The sequence below is a fragment of the Hibiscus syriacus genome, unplaced genomic scaffold, assembly GCF_006381635.1.
Source record: "Hibiscus syriacus cultivar Baekdansim isolate YM2019G1 unplaced genomic scaffold, ASM638163v2 tig00111842_pilon, whole genome shotgun sequence".
Taxonomy (NCBI): Eukaryota; Viridiplantae; Streptophyta; class Magnoliopsida; order Malvales; family Malvaceae; genus Hibiscus; species Hibiscus syriacus.
The window spans coordinates 113,848-139,735 of record NW_024063197.1 but is presented as its reverse complement, the minus strand read 5'-3'; the positions used below and the strand labels follow the sequence as shown (position 1 = coordinate 139,735).

General features: G+C 37.8%; 1 pseudogene; it reads right to left on the bottom strand.

Annotated features, from left to right (window-relative positions):
- Window positions 1–24,376: 24,376 nt before the first annotated feature.
- LOC120172109 lies at window positions 24,377–25,680 on the bottom strand (annotated as a pseudogene).
- Window positions 25,681–25,888: the final 208 nt, after the last annotated feature.

The following is a 25,888-nucleotide window of genomic DNA, read 5'->3' as shown; positions in this document are numbered from 1 at the left end:
GTTTGTAATTATATATTTTAATTATAGTGACAAAATATATAGTCACAAATGATTATCTCCAATTTTGTTTTGTACAAAAACAAAATCATATAGTGATATGTTTTGAAACTATAAGATATAATTATTGTTACAAAAAAGTTGTCACAACAAATAATGAGATTCAAGTTTTTAGTAAAAAAAATTTTTTGTCGTTATATGTTTAATTATAGTGATAAAATATATTGTCACAAAGATTTCCCTCCATATTGTTTTGCACAAAAAAGTCATATAGTGACAAATTTTGTAACTATAAGTGTTAATAATTATTACAAAAAATAGTATCACAAAAAATAACGTTATTCACGCTTTTGTGACAAATTATATTTGTAGTTATAAATTTTAACTATAGTGATAACATATATTGTCATAACTATTTTTTCTCAATTTTTTTGTTTCAAAAGTTATATTAACAATTTTTATAATTATAATTTATATTTATTGTTATAGAAAAAATTATCACATCAAATAATAAAATTCAAGTTTTTTTAATAAATTATATTTTTGTACATATATATATTTTAATCATTATGAAACATTATATTATCAGAACCATTTCTCCCTATTTTTTAGTGTAAAAAATGTTATATAGTAACAAAATATATTATCATAATGATTTTCCTCCATATTTTTGTCCCAAAAAAATTATATAGTAATAATTTTTGTAACTATAGTGTTTATAATTATTACAAAAAAACAATGTCACAAAAAATAATGGTATTCACATTTTTATGACAGATTATACTTGTAGTTATAAATTTTAATTATATTGATAACATATATTGTGATAAATATTTTTCTCCACTTTTTTTTTTTTGTTTCAAAAGTTATATTGATAAGTTTGTAATTATAATTTATAGTTATTGTTATAGAAAAATTATCACATTAGATAATAAAATTCAAGTTTTTTGTAATTAATTATTTTTATAGTTATATATTTTAATCATTATGAAAAATTATACTATCAGAAACATTTTCCCTATTTTTTGGTGCATAAAATGTTATATAGTAAAAGTTTTATAGTTATTGTTATAGAAAAATTATAACAACAAAAAAACTATTTTTTTCATTAATAAATGATTTTAGTTTTTTTATTAAAACATCTCTATTCTAAATTTAAATTTAAATAAAAAGGTATTACCTTAATCCAATTATTGACATAGGTCGAGTTGTGCACGTGAGGATATCATACATATTATGCAAAAATGATGTCATGTAATTCCAAAATTACTTGTTCTTACACATGTATAAACGTGTTAAGGATTAAACTAACATGCACAACTAATTAAGGAAAATGTTTATCAAAACACAAATAATATTTACAAGTTATTTAACACCTAAAAAACATTAGTTAAAATAAAATAAAAATAAAATAAAACAATAGATTTCGGGGATAACATTTAACAAGTTAAACAAATATAGGCCTCTTAACATGAAGATTAAATATCTCAGACCCTAAATTGCTAGTAAATCATAAGCATGCATAGGACTGAAATAAAAAACTTAAAACAACATACCAAACACATAAATCGTATGAAGTACAGACAAATAAACTAGATGGACTAAAATAAAATGAAGCAGAAGTTAAACATACATATCAATAATTAAAACAAGGATTAAAATAAAAAAATGCGTTTAAATAAGAGGAGTATGAACATAATTAACCCAAAAAATTAAAACTGGGACATAAATCTGGAAAATAATGAAATCAGGACAAACAAAAAGGCTTAATTAGAAAATGTCCTATACAAGTGACTACACTATAAATAAGTGCTAAAGTTTTGGGAACTAAAGTATAATTTTACCCTTAAGCTAATGATAACTCCGTAAAGAGGTCATAATTTGGGACCTTTTCACTTAAGTTATTGAATGTCTAAGAGCTCATTTAGGACCATGTAGATGCATTTAGGAGCATATAGTTGCATGTGGTGGAATTCGATTTGCCACGACATTTTATTTTTAAAGCGGTGCTGCCTTATGAAAAATGTGTTTGTCTAATGATGTGCAGGAATTGAGAGAAAGGAAAAGAGGAAAGGAAATGCCGTGACATAAGGAGATTGCTGAGCAGTATGAAAATGCCAAGTTGGATTGGCATTTTGAGAACGAACAAATTGAAAGAAGATATTTTTGAAGCCAGATGTCCCCTACTTTCACGTGACCTCTGCCGAGAAATCTGCCTGGAGGAATCATCACTGCTACAGCCAATCTGCCGACCATGCCCCCTGCTCTGCAGATCCTGTCTGTCCTTGAGCTTCTACAATGGGATTATGCCGGGTACTCAGCCAGCAACCCAGGCTAGATCATAGCCAGCTCTGCCCGATCTCCACGTGATTTAACCATGGTTTGGGGTATCCTAGTAATTTTAACACCAATTCCTAGGGTTAATTTTCCCCTATAAATAGAGGATGAAGCCACAATGAAGAAGACTTTGGTTCCACGCCGTTTGAGCTTAATAGAGAGAGAAAAAAGCCTCTCCTTTTTCTGTCATCCTAATTGCTGTGGCATTTCTCCGTGACAAGCCTGAGGGAGTGGCGTTCTAGGTGTCCGAGAGGAGCTAGTACGTAGGGGGCAGTTCGTGGTGGCCGAGGGAAGCTCTGATAGTGCACGTCGAAGGCTTTTCCTCCTTCCCTTAGTTCTTTGCTTTCATATTTTATCACTTGGGTTGTAAGGAACGTATAAACTTGCTTTGTGCTTCTATTTCGAACCCCACCATGAACTAATCCTATTGATGGAGCTCATTTTGGATATTTATGTTTTACTTCAATGAATGGTTGTTTTTCTATGTTATAATCTGTTTTGTTTATGAAGCTTAGTGCTTTAAGGTTGTAGGAGCTACGAGAGTAGCCTTTTCTTAGAAGATTCTCTGGGTTCCAGAGAATACCTAGGTAATACATCCTTAGTGTTCGAGGAAAACTAGGGAGGAACCACATAAGCAAGGGGTTCTAGATAGTAACTAGGCCTAATCCACCTTAAAGATAAGGCTAGGATTTCATTCAACTAAGAGGAGTTGTGCATGTTAATGATGTCGCAAAAAGGTATTGCCGAGACATATCTTGTTATCTGGACCAATAGGATCACTGTAGGGGTTTACGCCAACTGGTTTTTCCAGGGCATCTTCAATCTGTCGAGTCCCTTACTAGAGATAGCATAGGGCACCCTTGTAGACTCTGTCGGGCAGACAAGACGTAGAAGTAAGACCACTCTGAGAAGTAGACTTAGATTTTCCTTAGTGACTCCTATCACTCATTCCCACAGTAGCTTATCGTGCGAGAAAGACAAAGTCCTATAAATTGAACTTCATATATTTACATTTTATTTTGCCTTGATATTTCCAATTATTTGCATTTAATACAATTCAATTTGCCACGACATTTCCATCCACTTTTCCACGACATATCCATTTGCTACCAGACTACCACCATTCCATTTCCACAACATCTCAGTTTGCCACAGCATTCTCATTTGTACATATCATCAGTAACTTTACTTAGGTGACAAAGTAAAGCGCTTTGAATGAACTTATTCGATTTCCTCCAATCCCTGTGGAGACAATACTCACTTATCACTGTATTACTTGTTCGATTGTGTATACTTGCACATATATCCGCACCCATATTTAGTACTCACAGAGAGAGGATGAGTTTTTGGCGCCGTTGTCGGGGATTGGCAACTGGAAGTTAATTTTTTTTGTCATAGCATTTTTATTTTACTTGTTTATATTTCTTATATATAGTTTTACTTTTTATTTTCATTATCTTTTTTAGGTTTTTCTTGGTGTATGACCAAAGGAAACTTTGACGAGCTATTAGAACCGGTTAAACCTAAGATCGAGAGGCTTTTTAGGAGAAGAAGACATGCTCAACGTGAAAATATGTATCAATTCGAAAATCAAGGCATTGGTTATGAGGAAGATAAGGATGCTGGGACAATTCCAAATACTGTGAATGCAGCCATACCTCGGGTAATTTGTGATCACTTAAACCCTATATTGGATTACTTAAATCCTAGAATTGTGGCACTAGAAATTCAAGTAGTCCACTTTGAGCTCAAACCTGTCATGTTCAATATGCTGAATTCCATAGGGCAATTCGGGGGCATGCCAAATGAAGGTGCCAGACACTATTCGTAACTTCTTTGAGGTGTGCGATTATTTTTGCCAACAAGGAGTGCACGAAGTGTTTGAAATTAAAGTTCATTCCAGCGGGTTCAATGAAGTCATGGACTGATCTGTGCAAAAATATGTCCTACGGTATAATCCTTCGAGCATGAATACCAACTAAGGAACGACATTGGTTTTTTTTCGTCAAGCTGAGATGAGTCGATGTATGAATGTTGGGATCAATACAAAGGATTGCTTCGCAAATGTTTGAATCAGGTTTTCAAGATTTGACGCAAGTGGTGATGTTCTATAATGGAGTAAATGCACTCACGAGGATGATGCTAGATGCCTCGGGAAATGGGACATTACATGACAAAAACCCAGAGGCATTTGACATTCTGGATAGGATTGCCACCAACGATTATCATTTCCATACACAAGGCTTGGACTTGGGCGTAAATCACATGGAGCTTTGAGCTAGACTCTAAGGATACGGTGTCCACCCAACTTGCTGCTATCACGAATATGTTGAAGAATTTCAAAGGCCAAGTGGGTGAGAGAGGTGAAGGCAGCCCATTCAGCATGTTTATTATACCACATCAATCACAAAGAGAGTGACTGGCCGACCAATCAGAATCCATCAATTATGTAGGCAACTTCAATCGAGGCAACAACAACCCATATTCTAATATAATCCTGGATGGCGTCAACATCCAAATTCGTTGGGAAATCAAGGAACCAACAATGCTCATCAACCAACTCGGCAGAGTAGAATTTCAATGACTCCCAGGGTTTTCAATCTAATATGCCATGGCTAATTCTAACAAGGGAGGACCATCTTCATCTAACACTAGTTTTTTGGAGGCCATAATGCAAGAGTTCATAGCAATAAAGAAGACGATGCTGCAAGACCATGCGACATCCATAAAAAACCAAAGGGCCCTACTTTAGAGCCATAGTTCTCCGTTAAGGGCGTTGGAGAGTCAGGTTGGTCAAATTGTCATGACATTACAAGAATGACGACCAGGACATCTGCCGAGTGATATTGAAGTCACAAAACCTCATGGCAAAGAGCAAGCAGTGTGCTAACTCCGAAGTGGTATAAAAATTAATGTTGAAGATAAGTTTAGGGTAAGACTGAAGGATAGTTCACCCCAGTGACGTGCAAGCTGATCAAGAAGTGCCGAAAGCAGCACCAATAGAAGAGGATAAATATGAGGGTCATCAAGTAAAGTGATGATGGGGTAAACAAAAATACCAAGGCAACTTCTGTTCACATCCGCCAGTACAAGAAGTCAGACCCCCACCTTTTTTGGAAAGACTGAAGAAGCATAACGAAGATATTCAGTTCAAGAAGTTTGTGACATTCTGAGTCAACTTCAAATCAATGTCCTTTTCTAGAGGTTATGGAATAAATGCCGACATATGCTAAATTCCTCAAGGAAATGTTACCAAGAAGAGAAAGGCTGAGCAATACGAGACAATTGCCACGACAAAAGAATTTGCTCTTCTTTAAGCAAGGAGACAAATTTGTTGGGAAGGCACTATATGACCTTTGCTTAAGCGTGAACTTGATGCCTAAGTCAATTTTCATTAAGTTTGGGATAGGAAATACGAGACCCACCTTTGTCATCTTGCAATTAGTCGATCATTCACATGTTCATCCCGAAGGGTGAATCGAATATTTCATTGTGCGGTTGACAAATTTTATTTTCTAGTCGATTTTCTGATTTTGGACTATGAGGTTGACGCCACATCACCCATCATCTTGGGAAGACCCTTCCTAGCTACCGGTCGTATTCTTATCGACTGCGAAAGGGGCGATCTGACCATGAGAGTGGTCGACCAACATGTCACTGTGAATATCTTCCGATCTCTCAAACACATGGATGATTCTGAAGAATGCCAGAGTATTTTAGAAGTGGATACAATATCAATAGAAACATATTAATTTTGCCATGACAATTTCATTCAGCTGTATACTGATGAGAGGCTACTGGAAAACTTAAAGGCCGAAGTGCCTAATGATTTTTCTTTCGAGGAACAACAGGCTAGCTTCCTCATAGCTAGCACACTTATGCTTTTCGAAGAATTCCTTTAGACTCTAAGCCTCGACAACTTTTCAGAGTTGCATGCAAGCCATATTTTTAGACATGGTTGGGTATTTTCTGGAAATTTTTATGGATGATTTTTCTGTTTCCGGTGATGACTTTAAAAAATGCCTCGGCAATTTGGCAAGGTACTCAAGCGATGCGAGGAGGCTGATCTCGTGTTGAACTGGAAAAAATGTCACTTCATGGTGACCGAAGGCATTATTCTAGGCCATAACATTTCTGCAAAGGGCATTGAGGTGGACAAAGCCAAGATCGAGGTGATCGAGAAGCTACCCCAACCAACTTCTGTCAAGGGCATTCGGAGTTTCCTTGGACATGCTAGGTTTTATAGATGATTCATCAAGGAATTTTTCACGATATCCAATCCCTTGTACACCCTTCTTCAATAGAACCAGCCGTTCGTGTTCGATCAGAAATGCCATGGCATATTCAATGAGCTGAAGCGAAGACTTATCTGTACCGATCGTGGTTTCCCCAGACTGGACATAACCGTTCGAATTGATGTGTAATGCAAGTGATTTTGCCGTGGGAGTTGTGGTTGGACAACGTAGAGGTAAAATCTTTCATGATATATATTATGCTAGTCGTACCTTGAATGAGGCATAACTGAACTATAATACCACCAAGAAAGAATTACTTGCCATGGTATTTGCATTTGATAAGTTTATGCCATACTTGATAGGCACTAAAGTCATAGTTTACACTGATCACTCAGCTATAAATACTTAGTGAACAAGAAAGATGCCAAGCCTAGACTTATTAGGTGGATATTACTACTGCAGGAGCTCAACTTAAAGGTAATTGATAGGAATGTATTGAGAACAAGGTTGCAGATCTTATCTAGTTAGAAAACATTTCAGAATGCCATGACATTTTTTGATATTAAAGAAGAATTCACTGATGAGAAAATTTTATATGCCACGGCAATCCGTGATACGCTGACCTTGTTAATTTCTTATTAGTGGTGTTTTTCCTTATGAATTGAATAGTCAGGGTAAGAAGAAGTTCAATCATGATGCCAAGTTTATTTTTGGGATGAGCTGTACTTGTTTAAACAATGTGCCGATCAAATGATTCGACGATGTATCCCTGAAGAGGAGCAACGAGACATCCTACACCATTGCCACACAGCACCCTGTGGAGGGCATTTTGGAGGTGCGAGGACTGATGCAAAGGTCCTCCAATCAGGCTTCTATTGGCCATCACTGTTTAAGGATGCCCATGAGTTTTGTAGAGCATGCGATAGATGCCATTCTGGAAACATTTCCAGATGACACAAAATGTTGGTGCAAAATATTTTGGAGATAGAGCTCTTTGATGTTTGGGGAATTGATTTCATGGGACGTTTCCATATTCTTTTGGAGATTAATATATTTTACTTTCGTGGACTATGTCTCTAAGTGGTTGAAGCAATTGCCACACCGAGGAATGACTCTAAGACGGTGCTCAAGTTCATTCACAATAACATTTTTACTCGATTTGGGGTACTAAGAGCCATCATCAGTGACGATGGCACTCACTTTGATAACAAGCTAATTGCCAAAGAATTACAAAATATAGAGTGCGGTATAAAATTGCCACGATATCACCCACAAACAAATGGACAAGCTGAAATGTCCATCGTAAAATCAAACAAATCCTCGAGAAGGTGATGAACCCTAGAAGGAAAGACTGGTTCCCAAAATTAGACGAAGCGCTCTGGGCCTACTGGACGGCATTCAAAATACCTCTGGGAATGTCTCCTTTCAAGATGGTATATGGAAAAGCCTACCACCTTCCAGTAGAGTTAGAACATAAGGTATACTGGGCATCAAGAAGCTGAACTTCGACGCACAACTAGCTGGGGAGAAAAGGTTGATCGATCTGAACGAATAGAAGAGTTTCAAGCACAAGCATATGAAAATTCCAAGCTATATAAAGAAAAACCAAGAAGTGGCGTGACAAAATACTTTTGCCACAATAATTTCATGTTGGCCAACAAGTGCTCTTGTTTAACTCTAGGCTCAAGCTCTTCCCTGACAAACTGAAGTGACGATGGTCGGGACCATTTGAAGTCCACCATGTTTACCCTTATGGTGTTGTGGATATCAAGAACCATGGATGATGAGTCCATCTTTAAGTTAATGGCCAGCGCCTGAAGGCTTACCAAGGAGTCCCACCCATGCGTTATAAGTCTGAACTTCTTTTGCACGATGTCGATACTGGCCAAAATCTTGAGGATGCCGTGACATTTTAAATTTACTCATGTGCATAAATAATTTTATCTTGTTATTATTTTATTATATCTTCTTTTTAAGTAATTATTTCTATTTATTTCTATTGCAAGATTATCCCACGCAACCAACACGTGCGGTGTACGGTGAAAGCAAGTAAACCAACAGAATTGGGGGGCAACAAGGAAAAAGAAAAGAAAAAGGATGGAAAACTATTCACCATTTCAATTTTTACTTTCACTTTAGGGTTATTTTTTTCCCACTTTTCCTTTGTCTTTTCCCGCCTATACCCACCATCTCCTTAAATAAATTCCCCCCAAAAAATTTATTTTGTTTTATCTACCCCACTTTTTACTTTACTTTTTTTACTTTACCTTCTTTCATCTTTTTCTTCCCTATTTTGCATCGACACCTCTATAGCGACGCAAAACTTAAAGCTTTCTCAATCTTTCTTTGGTTTCTACTTTAACCATGGTGCGATCCCGTCCATCCACTCTGCTGGCCTCCCTGCCCCGCTTTGTGGATGAAGCTACCCGCTATCGGTTCCAAAACATCAAGAACCGACGGGTATTCTTCGAGTTGGGATTTGTCTTCTCCGAGGATGAGGATACCGACTTAGGCAGTGATGTACTCAACGTCGTCAATAACGCACAAGTGGAAAAAAATTTCCAAGCACCCTGCTAACGTAAACGCGTCGTTAGGGAAGGAATTATACGCCAATCACCAAGCCGGACCAACATGCCGTTGTGGTTTGTGGCATTTCCATTCGATTTACTACCTCTGCTATTAATCGCTATTTTAAACTGCAGGTTATTGAAGACCACCATACCACTTTCGCGCAAGAAGCTAAAAACGAAACATACAAGGCATTTTGGAAGACCTCTGTCTTCCCTACACCCAATGGAATGGCCAACAAATGAGCTGCAGGACGGTGGAGTGAGAGAGGCTGCTTCTGCAAGTCAAATTGTGGAATCACTTTATGAAGCACAAGCTTCTTCCCACCTCCACAATACCACTGTTTCCTGTCAGCGGATGCTTCTCTTACATTCAATTATTTTCGGGTGTCCCATGACGTAGGGAAAATCATTATAGAGCAAGCTCACTTATGCCTGAAGCAACCTGCAAGTGCCCTGGTATTTTCGAATCTCATCACGGCTTTATGTTGTAAAAAGAATATGCCTGAAGAACAGTTTGACAAGATTTTACCTGGCATTGCGGGTATTACCAAGGCCAAAATCCCTATGTTATTGGGATTGAAGGAAGCCAAAGGAAAGGAGAAGGAGGCAACCACGTCTCGCGCTGTTGCAACTCACATGCCAGGGCAAAACTAGATACATTGGAAGCGGTCATTCAGCGTACTCAATAGCAAGTCGGGCAGCTGTCTGACAAAATGATGACCTACTTTGCCTAAGCCAAGTGTCGAGACTAGTTCTTCACCAACGCTTTCTTGGAGATTCTCCCGCATACCAATATCAACATCCCTGTCTTCCCTAAAACGCTTGTGCCACCACTGAGAATGTCGAAGCATCTGCAGATGTTCCCCATCCTACCACTGACGATGCACCAATCAGCCAGTGAATAAGTCACCCAGCCCGCTGAAGAAGAAGAGCCCGCTGACCGTGATCCATTCTATTCTTTATCGCCCACTGAAGACTAAGAAGCCAACCTCCAACTCGCACATGCTCCAGAATCCCCATAATTTGTTGAGCTACTAGTGGCTGAACATCCTGACATGCCGCAACCTACCACGCAAATGGAAGAGGAGTACCTCGAAGTCCTGTAGCCCACTGAGTCAATAGAGAAGGAACAATCCGAGATGCCACGGCAAGTTCCTTTGCGAAGGAGTAGACGTCGACTGAAGAATGCGTCTACGCACACGGAGCCCCAACTTTCAACCGTCCCAGAAGGTCCCAATACTCCTCCAGTTGCACAAGCTTCTGACTCCGAGCACTCCAGCCCCGCAAAACTGAGAAAGCGCACCCGTCGTACGACTGCGCACCACCACCCACATAAAGTCAAGGTACCTTTGCATTGCATTGCATTCATATCATATAGTTTCATTTTCCTTAGTTTTAGTAAGCATTGAGGACAATGCTTCTCTCAAGTTTGGGGGAGGTAGGGTTCTCAACACATTGTATGATAATATTAGTAAAATAAATATGCCATGACATTATTAAGTGTTTAAATAGTTTTCTGGAATTAGTTTAGGATGCCCGATGATGATGAATTTTTGATGGCTAGGATATAATGTACATGACTGGTTGAGGATGATAGAACCAACTCTAGGACTTGTTTCTTTGAAACCCTTGATACACCATTGTATGTTTTTCATGCTTAAGAAACTTAGAATTTTTTTACAAGAATTCTAATATCATGGCATAAAACTTTGAATGATGAAAACCCCACAAAAAAATAAAATGAATGAGTGAAGCTATAAATAAATGCCTCAGCATATTTGTAGAGGGACACTCTGCTATGCCATGGCATATGAGTGAATGAAAGTAGTCACGGGATGACTCTACCTGACTAGCTCGGGGGTGGAAGGTATGCTCCCTTTCACCTATAGTGTGGGATGGTAGAGTGATGGGCTGACTCCCCTCGTAGCAGAATTAATGAAAGAAAAGAAAACAAGGTGGGAGTAAAAATTTGTAAATGTTATGCAATTTAAGAAAGCTTTCTTAGAAAATTTTTAGGTTTGTTAAGCACGGACTGGATAGAAACACGCACGCACCCACGCAAAGAATCTTGCCCTAGGGGACAATGCTTGATTTCTCAAACTATTCTAGCATGTTGAAGTCAAATACTGAGGGCTGAAATTTTATCCCATATATCTATTATGCTTCTGAACTTGTCATGGTATTTTTGTTTTGCTTGATACTATCAATTGCTTGAGGACAAGCAATAACTTAAGTTTGAGGGTGTGATAACTCCGTAAAAATGTCACAATTTGGGATATTTTCACTTAAGTTATTGAATGTCTAAGAGCTCATTTAGGACTATGTAGATGCATTTAGGAGTATATAGTTGCATGTGGTGGAATTCGATTTGTTGCGGTATTTTAATTTTAAAGCGGTGCTGCCTTATGGGAAAAATGCTTGTCTACTGATGTGCAGGAATTGAGAGCAAGGAAAAGAGGAAAGGAAATGTCGTGACATAATGAGACTGCTGAGTATAATGAAAATGTCGAGTTGGATTGGCATTTTGAGAACGAACAAATTGAAAGAAGATATTTTTTAAGCCAATTGTCCCCTACTTTCACGTGACCTCTGCCCGAGAAATCTGTCTCGAAGATCTGCCTGGAGGGATCATCGCTGCTATAGTCGATCCTGCTGACCGCGCCACCTGCTCTGCTGATCCTGTCTGTCATTGAGCATTTGCAGCGGGATTATGCCGGGTACTCAGCCAGCAACCTAGGCTGGATCATAGCCAGCTCTGCTTGATCTCCACGTGATTTAACCATGGTTTGGGGTATCCTAGGAATTTTAACACCAAGTTATAGGGTTAATTTTCCCCTATAAATAGAGGATGAAGCCACAATGAATAAGACTTTAGTTCCATGCCGTTTTGAGCTTAAATAGAGAGAGAAAAATGCCTCTCATTTTTCTGTCAATCCTACTTTCCGTGGAATTTCTCCGTTACAAGCCTGAGGGAGTGGCATTCTAGGCGTCCGAGAGGAGCTAGTTCGATGGGGGCAGTTCGTGGTGGCCGAGGGAACCTCCGGCAGTGCACGTCGAAGGCTTTTCCTCATTCCCTTAGTTCTTTTCTTTCATATTTTATCACTTGGGTTGTAAGGAACGGATAAACTTTCTTTATGCTTGCTTATTTCGAACCCTACCATGAACTAATCCTGTTTGGTGGGAGTTCATTTTGGATATTTATGTTTTACTTCAATGAATGGTTCTTTTTCTATGCTATAATCTTTTTTGTTTATGAAGCTTAGTGCTTTAAGGTTGTAGCAGCTACGAGAGTAGCATTTCCTTAGAAGATTCTTAGGGTTTGAGGGAATACCTAGGTACACATCCTTAGTGTTTGAGAGAAACTAGGGAGAAACCACATAAGGAAGGGGTTCTAGATAGTAACTAGGCCTAATCCACTTAGATAAGGCTAGGATTTCATTCGACTAAGAGGAGTTATGCATGAGCGATAGGTTAGATGCTAATGCTGCCGCAAAAAGGTATTACCGAGACATATCCTGTTATCTGGACCAATAGGATTACTGCAAGGGTTTACGCCAACCGGTTTTTCCAGGGCATCTTCAATATGTCGAGTCTACTAGAGATAGCATAGGGCACCCTAGTAGACTATGTCGGGCAGACAAGGCATAGAAGTAAGACCAATTTGAGAAGTAGACTTAGATTTTCCTTAGTGACTCATATCACTCATTCCCACAGTAACTTGTGCGAGAAAGACAAAGTCCTATAAATTTAACTTCGTATATTTACATTTTATTTTTCCTTGACATTTCCAATTGTTTGCACTTAATACAATTCAATTTGCCACGACATTTCCATCCACTTTACCACGACATATCCATTTGCTACCAGACTACCACCATTCCATTTACACAATATCCATCTCAGTTTGCCACTGCATTCTCATTTACATACCATCAGTAACTTTACTTAGGTGACAAAGTAAAGCGCTTTGACCGAACTTATTCGATTTCCCCCAATCACTGTGGAGACGATACTCACTTATCACTGTATTACTTGTTCAATTGTGTATACTTGCTCATATATCCGCACCCATATTTAGTACTCACACAGAACAAACATCTACGATGTCTAAACACTAATTTACCTGAAAGTTTTAATATATAACCTAACTAAAAAACCTTCAACTAAACCTAATCACTCTTACTAACTCAAACAACCGCTTAACCCTTTTCTCTCTTCTCCCTCTACTTTTAACAGTCAAGAGCTCCCAAAGAGTAACCACAAGGCCGGCTGCTAAGACCGGTGAAGGCTATAGACTATCCTAAACTTATAACGCTCCCCCTAACCTAGCTCACTCTCCACAAAGCTTCATCAGAAAACAAAATAGCCTAAATCCCCCAAAGCCAACTCCTTTTCATCTAAACCCCAAAAAGGAGCCTTTAAATCAACATGGTGAGACCCAATCGATCGACGTTTTCTCGGACTTTACAACGCTCCACTCGGGCGACAAGAGGGCTCTATGACGAGGAAATGTAACGAAGGTAAAAATACCCTTTCATCCTATTTCTTTTACACTCTTCAAAACCTGCCCCTTCTCTTACTGTTTTTTATCTCTCAAGACCTCTCCTCTAAGCTTACGAATGGCGGTCGTGCTCAAAGGAACCCACTATTCACCGACGCTCGACTAACCACCCTACGATATCTTCGATGCGAGTGAAAAACAGAACCGAGAAGGTAACAAAACTAACTCATCTTCTCTATATTTGTTTTTTGTTTGATATATAAGAAATGAGAAAATTATATGCCGAGAAATATTGAATACCTCTTGCTGCTCTATTACTTGATGGATTTCGATTGAAGTATCCAGAACAAAAAAGAAAAATAAATCTTCAAATTAAAAAAAAAAATGCTTTGGAATGTTTTTATTTGATTGGTTTTATGTTTCGTAAAAATGGGGAAGGGAGAGATCCTCCATTCATTGTTTCTAAAAAAATATCCGGAGAAGCCTTGTATTCACTTCTTTTTCAATATCGGGGAAGAATAACCCTCTGTTTTTTACACTGTATTTCTCCAATCAATTGAGGGAAGAAAAAAAAACCATCTCATCTGATTTTCTCTATCTTTGTTACAAAAAGAATCTCAATATAAAAACAATTCATGCTCATTTTTTTTCTGTTTTTTTTGTCTGCTTGTGTTGACATGGCCATTGGTTTGTTATTGGTTGTTGACGTGGAATCTCAGTGTTGTTGTGGCAAGGAACGGAGCTGCTGGGACCATTGCTCGTGCATGTGACTGCTGGGGAACACGACTTGTTGTGGTGCTGCTGGTGCCAATGTTGACCCGGGTAAAATTAAGGTATAATAGGGTTGTAATACATTAAGTAGGACCGTATATTACTGAGCGAAAATGCTCTTCAAGGCTATTTTATCCATGCTTCTTTAAGTTTGATAGTTCCTATTGAAAAACTAAATATTCTTAAGATAAGGAATCCAAAACTAGGTCGAAATCAGTAACGGAAAAGGGAATACAACAAATCGAGTCTATTTCTAGACATTATTCCTTTTATTACCAAATCCTCACTCTACAAAGTGCAAATTTGAAACAATTGCTTCAAAGATTTGGAGGAAACACATTTGCTTGAATATTCAAAGTAATATTATAATTTATTTTTGATAATAAAATATTTCATATGTTATTTTTTTAAATATTTATTAAAAACTTATATAATTTGATTTTTTTTATTTACATGTAGGTGTGAAAAAATTTATGATCTTCATGGTGGATTTTAATTTACTTTTATTTATAAGGACTTTATTTTTTTAGCAAATTATTATAAAACATTTTATGTTATTTTAATGATATTTAATATTATTTTTATTGTTATAAGATTTTAAAATATATTTTTAGTTATCATAAAAAATATTTTATTTATAATAACAAATTTAAATAAAATGCTATTTTGTAACATCAAAAAATTATGATAATTTATTTAGACAAAATAACAAATTAAATTTATTTAAAATAAAAAATTATGTTAAATTTATTTAGTCAAAATATTTTGTCAAAATAAAAAGTTTTGATAAATTTATTTAATCAAAATATTAATTTCTAACAAATATTAATTTCTCAATATAAAAATTTATGACAAGTAATATTATTTCACAATAACAAATTGTAACAAAATGATTTAGTCACAATAACACATTAAATTTAATCAAAGTAAAAAGTTATATCAAATTTATTTAGTCATAATATTTTGTCAAAATAAAAAATTACGACAAATTTATTTAATCAAAATAGCAATTTATAACAAATATTAATTTCTCATTATAAAAATTTGTGACAAATAATATTCTTTCACAATAATAAATTGTAACAATTATTTAGTCACATTAAAAAATTATAAAAATATTTAGCGATGAAATAAAAGTAACGAGAAAATAAATTTTTTTGTAATATGTTTTTTGTCACGAAAACCTTTTTTTTATGTTATAATTTAAGTTTGTGACGAAATTTACTTTTGCGATAAAATAATTATTTTATTTTAACAAATATTTTGTATATGTAACTTACATTTATTGACGAAATAATAACTGTGACAAAAAATTTTTGTTGCCTTATGTATTTTCATCACAAAACCCCTTTATATTTGATGTTTAAATATAAGTTAGTTATGACAAAATATATTTCTCGTGATGAATAGTTATTGATTGTGACAAATATTTTATTGTAAAAGTTAATTATAGTAACGAAATTTCATTGTTACAATAAATACTATACGATGGTAACAAACACAATTTTGTCACAATATATTTTACATGACAATTTTGTTCTAACAAACATGTTAACAAATAAAATTGGTCAGAATAAATATATCGTGACAAATTTAGTACTTTTATTGATAAATAATTTTGTTTAAACAATCAAAATTTATTGTAGTGTATATACATATGTGACAATTTTAAGAGCTTTCGTGGATCTACCCGAAGCACTGGACTGAGTCTCCACTAAAGTCTGACTAGCAAAAGAAAAATGTCCCTCGTTGAACACAACATGCCCGGATATAAACACACAACCATTGGGAATAAGACATTGAAAACTCTTACGCTGAGGGTTGTATCCCATAAAGGTGCATGGCTTGAATAGAAAATCTAACTTATGGCCGTTAAACGGTATGGAAAAAGCCTACACCCAAACACACTACATGAGGCATAGTCAGGCTTCTTACCAAACAGCTTCTCGAACGGTGAAACACTTCGCAGTATACGTGTTGACAACCTATTAATGAGAAACACTGCAATAACTGTTGAAAGTAATCAAAGGTAGGGCCCAGCTGAATTGTTTTCAGTAGAAATTTTTAAAATTGGGGGCACAGCACATTCATTTTCAACAAAGGGGCACCGAATTCGGTGCCCCAATATTTTATTGAAATTATAAATGGGTTAATTACCTTTTTAGCCATTGCACACTTTAGGGTATTTACAAGATTAGTCCTAAGCTTCAACTATAAATACCCTAGCTCATTTAGCTTCAAAATCATCCTAAAATTTTATAGTTCTCTCTCAAGTGTGTTGTGTAAACACTTGTAAATTTTCTCTTAGTAAAAGATCTGCAGCAGCCCGGAGACGTAAGCACAATTGGCTGAACTCCGTTATCAATTTCGGGTATTATTTTTCCGCTTTTATTTCGCATTCTCACTAATCTGGTTATAGGGAAATTACTCGTACTCGGTTTATTTCCTAACAACTGGCATTGAGCTTTTTTGGTTGTGAATTCTGTCAATTTTTTGCGAGGTTACTATTCGGGTTACTAATCACGTGAATAGTGAATTTCGTGAATAGTGAAATTCGGTCGGCGATACGAGTTTGTGGACAGAGGTGTTCTAATACACGGCGGTTCGTAGAAATTGTCAGAAACGATCCAAACGAAGCCAGATTCGAGTGGGAGTGATGGCTGCAGACGAAGGGAAGGTGAAAATTGAAAAGTTCGATGGTGCGGACTTTGGATTTTGGAAGATGCAAATTGAAGATTTTCTATACCAGAAAAATCTATATCAACCCCTCTCAGGAAAACAACCAGAGGACATGAAGAATGAAGACTGGGCTCTTCTCGACAGACAAGCCCTCGGAGTTATCCGACTGAGTTCCCGCAATGTTGCTTTCAACATAGCAAAGGAAAAGACCACGGCGGGTCTTATGGCTGCTCTCTCCAGTATGTATGAGAAGCCATCGGCCTTAAACAAAGTTCATTTGATGAGGCGATTATTCAATTGCGGATGGTGGAAGGGGCATCGGTGGCACAACACCTAAATGAACTCAACACAATCACAACCCAGTTGAGTTCAGTGGAAATTGAGTTCGATGATGAAGTTCGAGCTTTAATTCTTTATCTCTACCAGACAGTTGGAATGCTACTGTTACAGCAGTCAGCAACTCGTCGGGAACAGCAAATTAAAATTCGACGATGTTCGGGATCTGGTATTGAGCGAAGAAATTCGACGAAGAGAATCGGGTGAAGCATCAACCTCCTCAGCCTTGCAGACGGAGTCCAGAGGGAGAACTTCAGAAAGAAATTCAAATCGTGGCAGATCGAAATCCAGAAGGGGAAAATCAAGAGCAGGAAATAAAGATTTACCTGTTATAATTGCGGCAAGAAGGGTCACTTCAAAAGAGATTGCCGAGCACCGAAGAAAAATACCGGCGCACAGGAATCTGCCAACATGACAGAGGAGACAGGTGATGCCATGATTCTAAGCGTCAACAGTCCGATTGAATCATGGATCTTGGATTCAGGGGCATCTTTCCACTCCACCCCATGCCAAGAAATCATGGAGAACTATATCAGTGTGATTTTGGGAAGGTTCATCTTGCTGATGATGAAACCTTGAAGATCGTCGGAAAAGGAGACATCCGACTAAAGCTGCCAAACCAGACCACCTGGAAGCTGACAGGAGTGAGACATATTCCTGGCCTCAAAAGAAATCTGATTTCTGTTGGACAACTTGATGGAGAAGTTATAGTACAACCTTTTCAGGCTGTGAATGGAAGATTACCAAAGGAGCACTCATCATTGCTCGTGGTAAGAAGACTGGTACTCTATGTAACCTTGAATTTAGAGAATATCATTGCAGTAGCAGATGCTGACGGAAAATCAAACCTATGGCACCAAAGGCTTGGCCATATGAGCGAGAAAGGGATGAAGACACTTTTGTCAAAAGGGAACCTGCCGGATCTAAAGAATGTAGATGTCGGACTATGCGAGGATTGCATCTTTGGTAAACAAAAGAAAGTCAGCTTTACAAAGATTGGCAAGACTCTCAAGGCAGAAAGGTTAGAATTGGTTCATACTGATGTATGGGGACCATCCCCAGTTCCATCTCTTGCAGGCTCACTATATTATGTCACCTTCATCGATGATTCAACAAGGAAGGTGTGGGTTTATTTTCTGAAGAAGAAATCAGAAGTCTTTGATTCCTTCAGAAAATGGAAGGCCATGGTGGAAAAATGAGACTGGTTTGAAAGTCAAGCGGTTGAGGTCTGACAATGGAGGAGAGTACAGAGACAGTAGATTCAGAGATTTCTGCGCAAATAATGGGATCAAGATGGAGACAACAGTTCCCAATGACACCGTAGCAGAATGGCGTAGCAGAGCGCATGAACAGAACTCTGAATGAACGTGCCAGAAGCATGAGGATACATGCCGGATTGCCCAAATCTCTATGGGCTGAAGCTATCAACACTGCAGCTTACCTGATCAACCGTGGGTCCTCAGTTCCTTTGGATGACGGAATACCAGAGGAAGCTTGGAGCAAAAAAGAAATAAACCTTTCACACTTAAGAGTGTTTGGTTGTATTTCTTATGTACACATAAACTCTGCTGAAAGAAGTAAACTTGATGCTAAGTCCACAAATGCGTCTTTGTTGGTTACGGTGGTGATGAGTTCGGTTACCGGTTTTGGGACTACGAAAATCAAAAGATCATCAGAAGCAGAGAGACGTCATTTTCAATGAAAATGTGATGTACAAAGACAGGTCAACCGCAGAATCAAGTAATACTGAAGCTGAAACAAAGGAATTTGCTGAGTTCGAGGAGATTTCTGGAAATGATGTTCAGATCAGTCCTGAAGCAGTTCAAGAGGAAGAACCAGGCACACCAGAACTGAGACGCTCCTCCAGAATTCCTAAACCAACCCAAACGGTATTCGCCTTCTTTGCACTACTTGTTGCTGACTGACAATGGTGAACCAGAGTGCTATGATGAAGCGATCCAGTGGATGATTCATTCAAGTGGGAGTCTTCCATGAAAGATGAGATGGACTCGCTTATATCAAATCAGACGTGGGAATTAGCTGAATTACCATCAGGCAAAGAAAGCGCTCCATAACAAATGGATTTATAGGATCAAAGAAGAGCACGATGGGAGCAAACGCTACAAAGCAAGATTGGTAGTCAAAGGTTTCAGTAAAAGAAGGTATTTACTATAATGAAATTTTCTCTCCAGTCGTAAAACTGTCTACAATCAGACTGGTGTTGAAAATTGTAGCTGCGGAGAATTTACATCTTGAGCAGTTAGATGTAAAGACAGCTTTCCTTCATGGTGATTTGGAGGAAGAAATCTATATGAGGCAGCCAGAAGGCTTCATAGAGGCAGGCAAGAAAAACCTGGTATGCAGGTTGAAGAAGAGTTTGTATGGTTTAAAACAAGCTCCAAGACAGTGGTACAAGAAGTTCGATAGTTTCATGGGTAGCAGTGGTTTTACCAGATGCCAAGCAGATCATTGTTGCTACATCAAGAGGTTCGACAATAGCTTCATTATTTTATTGTTGTACGTTGATGACATGCTCGTTGCAGGCTCAAACATGCAAGAGATTATACACTTGAAGCAAAAATTGTCGAAGCAGTTTGCTATGAAGGATCTGGGCGTTGCAAAGCAGATTCTTGGGATGAGAATCAAGAGACACAAAGTCGGGGACTTTGATGTTATCACATGCTGAGTACATCAACAAAGTACCTCCAGGTTCAACATACAAGATGCTAAACCAGTAAGTACACCTTTAGGTGTTCATTTCAGACTCTCCAAAGACCAATCACCAAAGACGGAGGAAGAACGTGCACACATGGTGAAGGTGCCGTATGCCTCAGCAATTGGAAGTCTGATGTATGCCATGGTTTGTACCAGACCAGATATTGCTCATGCAGTGGGAGCTATTAGCAGGTACATGAATAATCCAGGCAAGGTACACTGGGAAGCAGTCAAATGGATCCTCAGATATCTGCGGGGTACCACAAACAAATCACTTTGTTTCAAAGATGGAGATACGATACTGACAGGCTATGTAGATGCTGACTTAGCCGGAAATGTTGACATCAGAAGGAGCACTACAGGGTATGTCTATACTCTAGGAGGTACTGCAGTGAGTTGGGTTTCTCAACTACAGAAGATAGTTGCTCTCTCCACAACTGAAGCAGAATATGTCGCTGTTACGGAAGCCAGCAAGGAGATGGTTTGGCTCCAAAGTTTCTTGGAAGAGTTAGGCAAGAAACAAGAAAACAATGTTTTGTATTGCGACAATCAAAGCTATCCATCTAGCAAAGAATCCGTCTTTCATTCCAGAACGAAGCATATACAATTGAGATATCATTTTATTCGGTCTCTTCTGGAAGATGGAATTTTGAAACTTGAAAAGATTAGTGGAGCTCAAAATCCGGCAGACATGTTGACAAAGACGATGACTACAGACAAACTGAAGTTATGTTCAGCTTCTGTTGGCATGCTAGAATAACAAGACTAGAAATGCTGCTGCACTGATCGAGGTGTGAAGACATATTAAAATCAGTCTTCAAGTGAGAGATTGTTGAAAGTAATCAAAGGTGGGGCCCACTGAATTGTTTTCAGCAGAAATTTTCAAAATTGGGGGGGCAGCACATTCATTTTCACAAAAGGGGCACCGAACCAATATTTATTGAATTATAAATGGTTAATTACCTTTTTAGCCATTTCACACTTTAGGGTATTTACAAGATTAGTAAGCTTCAACTATAAATACCCTAGCTCATTTAGCTTCAAAATCATCCCAAAATCTTCTAGTTCTCTCTCAAGTGTGTTGTGTAAACACCTAAATTTTCTCTTAGTAAAAGATCTGCAGCAGCCCGGAGACGTAAGCACAATTGGCTGAACTCCATTATCAATTTCGGGTATTATTTTTCCGCTTTTATTTCGCATTCTCACTAATCTGGTTATAGGGAAATTACTCGTACTCAGTTTATTTCCTAACAGTAACCACTGCATATGTCCAAAATTTCAGAGGTATGGATGGTTGAGCAAGAAGCACGAGGGCAAGTTTAATGACATGCCTATGTTTTCTCTCGACAACGTCGTTTTGATCCGACATGTGCAGGCATGAGAGACGGTGAGAAATACCAACCTTGAGAAGAACCGGGGACAAGTTTCGAAACTCATCATCCCAGTCACTTTGAACTGATTTGATGGATACACCAAACTGAGTATTAATCAGCTTTGAAACAAATTGAAAGATGTAACAGCCTGGGACTTATCTTTCAACAAAAGAACCAAGTGTGACGAGTATAAGCATCAACAACGTGACATATTACCAAAAAACATTTGACACTACATGCGAGGGATCCCATAGATTAGTAAATACAAGTTGGAAGGGAGAATCATAATCAGTGTTCGGAACAATGAAGGAAAGTTTTTGACTTTTCCCCATATGACAAGCAACACAAACTTTATTCATTTCTTTAGTATCATGTACATCATTTATTTTGCAAACTTGAAGTAAAGTCTCATGAGTAGGATGCTCGAGACGACTATGCCACAAATCATAGGTATCAGTTGTAAAAGAAATTAAATTTGCTTCAGCACCATCACATTTTGAGTCTGCTTGCTCCATCGAAAGTGTGTAGAGATTAACACTTTCCTTCCCTCGCAAAAGAACTTCACCAGATAGTTCATCTAGCACAGCAGCCATCAGCATGATACTCAAAATAAACATGATTATCCTTATCAAGTTTTGACACGAAAATTGATTTTTGTTGTATCTTTGCCACATGCAATAAATTGTTTAACACCAAAGTACAAGAAGAGAACACAACATAGATCTACCAATATTGCTAATATTTAAAGACACCCATTCCCCACAATAAGTTTACCTGGCCCTTCAAACTCATTCTTGTGCATAACACAGTCCACATCATGAGTCATATGATGAGTGGCTCCTGAATCAACCACCCACCGGTCACGAGAGATAGTTGCAACATGAGATTGAGGTTGAACACGTCCTTTAGCACAACTGGAACAATTCTCACATCTGGTGGATGCTTCTTCTAGATTCGAGTAATACACACTACCTGAGTTCTCCTTGTGATTCGAATGATCAACCGTTACACCAGAAAAATCATGGTCAAACCGATAGCACCGGTCCACCAAGTGACCATTCTTGCTACATAGTGACACTGCACCCGGGGTCTCCTAAAACCTCATCCACCAGAATAAGACACCAAACATGCACCCCTATGGTCATTAGAGTTATAAATATCACACAAATCAGAGGATTTACTTCGAAGCTGCCCTTTGCAAGACTCGTACTCATGGGCAACGACTCATTATCAGCTTCAAATCCAGCAAGCTACGTTTTCACATGGATCAACATGGAATAAATTTTCTCAAGAGACAGAGAGTCCCTTATGGTGGTTATAATCGCCACAACAGGTTAGTATTCCCAGGGCAAGCCTTTCAAAATGCTAAAACGTGCTCAGCCTGAGAGACTGCAATCACATGATGCTAGCTCATCACACAATTTTTTCACACGAGTAAGGTATGTTCACATAGAATCATTACCTTTTTGAGAGACTGCAATTTATACTGGAAGCTTATCACTGCAGTGGTAGATCGATTAGCAAAGAATTGAAGGACGATGCTCCACACGGCAGTCACTGTCTTCGCGCCAACAAACTGAGGTAGAAGATGATGACTGATCATCGACAATAACAAAGATGCAAGAGCACTGTCTTGAGCGACGAATTCCCTCATACAAATCATTTGGTACGGTGTCGCCAGCGTCATTAGCAATGGTTTCCGACAGATAGGGCATAGATCCAGTTAACAACCGCTCCAACCAATGACTTCGAACCGTAAGCAAAACTTGTTGCTTCCAAAGCAAGAAGTTCATCTCGTCAAGGATTACATTAACCTTCTTGTTAGTGAAGGTCTTGGCATTGCTCGTAGAATACTCCATGAACACCAACTGACAACTAGTACAACGAAAGAACCAAAAAAGAAAGTCTTAGGACCTTAAGGCGAATGATACCTTAATGAGTTTACTGAAAATACAAAACTGGAGGAAGGAAGTAGAAAAAAGTATTTTTTTTATTGTGCAATCAATGCTTCAAGTATAAGGTTATATAAAGCATGCACAACATACACAACTAAGTCTAACAGCTTCTTTACAGATCAACAACCCAAATAACAACTTTACAACAACTAATCAATTTACAAACGTGTAACTTCACTCAATAGACACTATTACTATTGGCTTTTATATGAGTCATATATAAAGTTTAAAAGGACTCTTTCTCTGGATTATTTTCAGTTCGTCTCTTTCACCTTTCATAAATTATCACTTGTAATACTCTATTCAAATAAAAAAGAATAAACCATCAAGAACAACCACAACCACATTTCTCTCATCAATAAACTTCAATGCAATCTACTTATGAAATTGAAATGAGAATCATAGTTTAAGAACATATTTTGTAATTGAGTTTTTAAAAAATACAATTCAAGATTTTAATAGGAAACAGTTCATGGATGAGGAGATGTTAAATAACATTCTCAAAATTTCAGTATTTGAATTTGTTTGAGATCGATCGATTGATTAATAACTGTACCAAGATTTTATTTATTAAATCGAAAACTACGAAACTAGCAAGTAATGGTTAACAGCCTTATCATTAGTCAATCTACGAATTTTACCGCAGGACCTCAAATTAATTGAAAAGTACAAACATGATTAGAAAAGGAATAAAATCAATAGATAGAGAAATTGTGGTTTCTGGTTGGTAATTAATTTAAAATGGGAATTATGAATGATAGTAGATTTGATTAAATGATTTAGTAAAAACTAAGGTTATATGTTAAATTTTGAAATTATTGTTGTTGTTGCAAAACTTATGATATAGAACTCATTAGTTTTATATTGATTTACTATTATTGGATTAAAAGTATATCAATGGCTGAAATTAATAGATAATGATTAACAGTACATATGTTTCTCTGTTTTCCTTAATCCATAGCAATAGGAAGGCAGTAAAGGATTCCTCCAATGGCGTATATACAAAATAAAGCTGTATAAGGCAAACTATTTGAACTTGTAAACATTGCACATCAAGTTCAGATCAGGTCTCCACCACTGATGAATCCCATGTGCTTGCTTGAAATCATCTGAACGGCTCAAATTCACTGTCAAGTTTGCAGAAGGAAGCAGATGCAGCGGCTCTGCAGCTTCTCCACCCTTTCCAACGACACTCATAAACAGACCTCCTAAGGAATGCTGTGTTGCTAATCTCTCGATGGCCCCTGCTCCGATTTCTTCCATCTTTTTCCGGTGCTCGAAATAACCGACATACTCAGAGCAAATGTGATCTGCAGGATTCACAAACAGTGATGGTGTCCATGCAGACAAAGCTGCAAATGTACCTTCCGACTGACGAGTCCTTGGATTCTTGCCCTTTGCAGCAAGAGCAAGTCCTGCTGTGATTACACTGCCTGCTATTCGAAGTCCATGTTTCACTTTCTTATCTTTGATTGTCTCGATCGGGGCGGATAAGAACGGAGGATTGAAGAGGAAAGCTTCCAAAAAGTTCCCCATCTTAGCCCATGGTCTTTCCAGCCAGCATTACCATGGCTGCCCCCAGGGAATGGCCAGCTAACCAGACATTTTTATCACAACGGTAGCAACCATGTTTCGAACAGCTTGCATACCGATCTCAAACCTAGAAGTCTGGTGTAGTCCATTTCGTATTATGTGGACATCCAACTCAAAATCTCTGGTGAATGAGTCTGGTTTAGTTATGGTACCTCGAAAGGCAATCACATAGCAGGGGCTTTGATCGATCGAGACTATCGAGTCAGAAAAATGAGACGATGGAGGCTTGTACTCATAAATAGCACCAAAGATGGCAAAATCAGCATCAACAAGCTTGCGAACCAACTTAAAATGAAAGAACTCCCACCAAGGAGGAGCCAGAGCTTGAGAACCCTCTCGCTTTTCCTGACGGTCTCGCTCCAAGATATAGACACCCTCCACCAAACTGGCTGCTACTGACCTTCTATGATGTGAATTATTCCTGGGTTTAAAATTATACAAAAAACATTCAGCACATAAGTCACTGTTAGAAGATCCACAAATTCTTAGAACTTGAACGTCTTTAGAAACCAACAAATCCTTGGTTCCGTTTTACTTGGCAAAGAAGGATTATATTACCAGTCTATATTATTGAGGTGTAAGGGCCTGAAACACCAAAACTTCCCTCTCTGAGGCCATCACAGTATTCACAATTCTTGTTGTTTCTCCGTGATATTAGAAATGCCTAGCTGCATGCACAAGTCAAACCAGCAAAAACATTCAGTCAGTGGATCCAGATATATTTTTGAGGGTAGGTAGGTAGGTATATATAATAATATAAATTTTTCGTATGGGATAAGCAAAAAATTAAAGTGAACACCATTAATAAAATAGACAACTAATATAA